At 33.0% G+C, this 4277-nt stretch overlaps 1 protein-coding gene across 1 annotated transcript in view; it reads right to left on the bottom strand.

Annotated features, from left to right (window-relative positions):
* The window catches only part of LOC108361789 (Delta[1]-pyrroline-5-carboxylate synthase), a 138281-nt gene that overhangs the window by 86034 nt on the left and 47970 nt on the right, over positions 1 to 4277 (bottom strand). The window lies entirely within an intron of this gene.

Here is a 4277-nt window from a genome sequence, read left to right as displayed (position 1 = left end):
TTTTTACTTTAATTGTCATGTGCACATAAGTAATGTATAAACAAATAGGAATGTACACAAACAACAGTTTACCCAAATCAGTTACATTGAACTCAGCGGGAGTTTATGCAAAGACTGCATTCATCGCACATAGCGAGGATCTTGTTACACTTGTGCGGACGGTCAAAGACACCGCCAAAGACAGTCGCAGTGACTAACTGATCCACAACGTCAGTTTGTCAATGCGACTGACATATTTATATATTTATTGCAACCATATGTTGACTTAGCATATTTTAGAGTTATGTAGTTAGTTTGTAGGTATTAGTAGTATATTTGTATACATTCTAGTTCGTAAATAATTTGTAAGTGTTAGTGTAAGAATTTGGTATAAAAGAAAGTGAAATCAATAAAGTAAACCAATTGGTGATCAAACTCCAACCAATAACTTATTATTTGCTATAGTCTATCTCTTTTTGTTCTGGTACTTACAAACATCGGACCAAAGTTATAATACCATTTCATGCTCATGAAAGGTATAATTAAGACAATGGAAGACACTATAGCGCATCTTACCTCCCAATTAAATGAGGCTAAGTCTTTACAAGCCTCCTTTCAAAAAATTTTCACTAAAGGGCAGTTAAAAAAACTCGCTTACCCTGATAAAAAAGTATTTAGGGAGTGGAATGACATATCAGCGGCAATTTGCTTGCACTCCTCTGGACCCAGAGCATATAGGCATTTATATGCGAACAGCTATCCTCTGCCACATATTAGTACCCTTCAAGCATGGGCTCGAAAAATAAGTCTCGAAGAGGGTATTATTCAATTCCCGTTAGACTGCCTTAAGACAAGAGCGACATTCCAGCTTATCTTAGATTTTTACAAATAAAAAAAAGTGGATTTTAAATTTTAATTTCGACTTAAGCTACGTTTACTAAAGAACAATGTACATTTAACAATTACATATGAGTGCGTTCAGAAATGCATCAAGCCAAAGCATCAGTCTCTTTTATTTCTCAACAATAATTGATTGAAATTTCCAATAATCGCAACTACGGTTAAATGCCGAGTTGGAACTCAGTTGCGCAAACTAGGCATTTCCATCAAATAAAGTTTAGAAATAAAAGAGACTGATGATTTGGCTTGATGCATTTATGAACACAGCCATATTGCATTGGACTCATAATATACGCCCCTCCAAGAATAACTCCAGTTACGTTGCCGGTAACGAGACTGGCATGCATGCCCGCTAAATTGTAAAATTTTTTATGCATCGTATTGGTGTTTCGATCACGCTAGTCTTTCGGGGCTGTATGTTCTGACGAAAACACAAACTACATATGTACATACCCTTGTGGTCAGCTGATGAAGTCAAGTTACATTTTGGCTAGTTTTGGTTATTTTTATTTTGTTTATTAAATGTTTATAGTTTTTTAATAAAAGTCTAGAACTTTACCTAACCAGCGCCACATAAATCCACATTTCAAACATCGTACAAAAATTATGACAATTCAACAAACTTTAACATTTTCCCCCAAAAAATTTTAACTTTTTATTCAGAATAAATTCAGAAATTTTAGGTATGCAGTTTTGTAGCTCATTAAATTTTAGTAAGTAAAAGTGCAAATTTGAAGACGCTAGAAAATCGCGTTGATTTTTAATAATGTTTTTTTTTGGCTGACGGTGTTGTACATTTTCTTCCATATAAAATATGCTAGACAATTTCGTACGACAATTTTTGTACGATGTTAGAAATGTGGATTTATGTGGCGCTGGTTAGGTAAAATCCTAGACTTTTATAAAAAAAAATTAAACATTAAATAAACAAAAGAAAAATAGCCAAAACTAGTCAAAATGTACACATATATATTAAAAAAGGTTTTACTTTCATGTTAGCGAGAAACACAGAGAAGTTGAGTAATATGGGAAATGTTGAAGAAGACGGAACAGAGTGGCTACACGTGCCCACTGATATATCTACAGATGTGTCCAGTAGCGACACTTTTTTAAATTTTTATGACGACGCTATGAACGAAATACTCCCGGAAGAAGAAAAAGAAGAAAATTGCAACCAAGACAATTGCAAGACATTGACTTAGATGAAATGAAGGAGGACGGACTAGAGTATATAGCTGGCTATATCACAAAAATTAGCAATAGACAAATATGAAGAAAAAAGGTTAACCACTTATACATGGATAGACCATATTTCAAACGGCAGATTAATTAAACCCACTAGTGAGTTCATGGATGCTGTTCGGGTAATGAAAGCAATTTTTAACAACTTAAACGGGAAAGAGATCTGTCATTGCAAAAATTTTATCAAGAAATTGTTAGAGTTAAGTCTTTATATAAATTTAGAAGAAAACATTAAGTCCTTTTTTATAAATGACGGATGTTTTTTAGAATTAAATAAGAAACTAAACGCGTAAAAACATTAGTCGAATAAAAGCAAAAAAATGATTAAAACGGTTTCATAAAACATTTCTTTCATTTTATTTACGTGGTTTTCTTTATGAGGTATTCGTTTCTGTCCATATGTACTAGGGATGTTGCGGATGTGGAATTTTAGACATCCGCGGATGCGAATATCTAACAGGTAATAGATTATTATTTTGAACAAAATTCTGTTTTCAAAGTCGTGGCTGCCAGCCGAATCGGATCAGTATATTGTAATTTTTTTTAAGCCACCCCGTTTTTTTATAAGCATTTGAATAACAGATAGTTACGTAATTCTTATCTAATTAAAGGTCAGACCTATAGCTTTTTAATTATTTGTGCATCGATTATCTTTATAGCTAGACGTTGATCATTTCTACTGGAGCTTACTCATTGACTTTAAATAAAAGAAAGAAGAGACAGTTTTACCACAGAAGTGTTTTGCCAAGGATCCAATGTAAATCCCTATGAAACAAATATTATCCAACAAGTAAACAAAACTACTGTTTTTAAAATTTTTGCTAAAAACAAATTCCCCAAAGAGCCCCATTTGAAATTATTCAAACGAATATATGTATTAGGTGGCATACATCTGACTCGCGAGTCATTTGTGTACGTGTTGACTCACCTTCGACTACACACAGTTGAATCATTCAGAGTCATGTTGGTGTAACTAACACATATCCCTGCAAGCCATGGCTGAGCAGTTTCCCCTCAAATTCGACAGCTTTACACACACTTTCGCAACTTTTTAGCTATCACACGCACACATTTACAAATTTGGTATTCGAAATGTGAAACATTTTTCATTTGTTAGAGCGGAATTCCTACTTTTATAGGAATTCTGTGCGTTAAAGCGAGTAAGAAATATGGCAGTTTTTATGACAGTAGGCTTTGACAAAAAATGTCACATTTGATAAAAATTTGTTTATAATTTTATAGATTTTTCGAATTTCATTTTATGTTCCCGTTGCCGGTGCCGTCGACTTTGCATCATTATTTTTAAGGTATGTACATACATATGTAAATTACTAAATTTGTGCATTTTAATTAATTTTCTCGTTATTACAGATTTGCAACAATTAAAATTGAAATCCACCATCATCTTTAACTNTGTAAATTACTTAATTTGTACATTTTAATTAATTTTCTCGTTATTACAGATTTGCAACAATTAAAATTAAAATCCACCATCATCTTTAACGCCGTCACCAGCTGATATAGCACGCACCTCCTCCATCACCTTTAATGCCACCACCAACATCGTATCACCGGTACCAGAAGTATCGCCACCATCATCATTCAACACCGGCATGCCAATGGCAATGGCAACACCGGCAATTCAAAATTCAAAAAATAAAAACTGTTACTACTGTTAAGTGCCTCTTGTCTGTAATCCTCGTCTAATCCATTTCCAACCTTATCTAAAGTAAGCAGTAAGGATTGCTAAAGTAAGTACTAAATATTAGACATGGATTCGACATGGATTAGATAGATATATGAGCCACTTAACAGTAGTAAGGGTCTTATTTTTTGAATTTTATTATTGCACAGGACCATCGATATGTACAAACATGTAATTTGTTTGCACATATGTACTATAAGAGTTTAGTATTAATAAACGTTTTTTAAATAAACCAATTCATTTTTAAAAGTAAAAATTTTGATTTTCTACTTATTTGTTTTTTCCTGTACTGAGGAGTTTATAACGGCAAAAATGAGTAGTTTGATTATTAGTGCTGAGGAGTTTATAACGACAACAATGAGTAGTTTGTTTATTAGCAATGAGGACTTGCTAATGACAACAATGAGTACTTTATTCATTAGCACTGATGTGTTTATAAAAACGAAAATAA

The sequence above is a fragment of the Rhagoletis zephyria genome, unplaced genomic scaffold (assembly GCF_001687245.7).
Source record: "Rhagoletis zephyria isolate East Lansing unplaced genomic scaffold, Rhagoletis_zephyria_1.1 Rzeph_scaffold_00850, whole genome shotgun sequence".
NCBI lineage: Eukaryota > Metazoa > Arthropoda > Insecta > Diptera > Tephritidae > Rhagoletis > Rhagoletis zephyria.
Note: the sequence above shows the minus strand (reverse complement) of the source record. Positions and strands in the feature narration are given on the sequence as shown.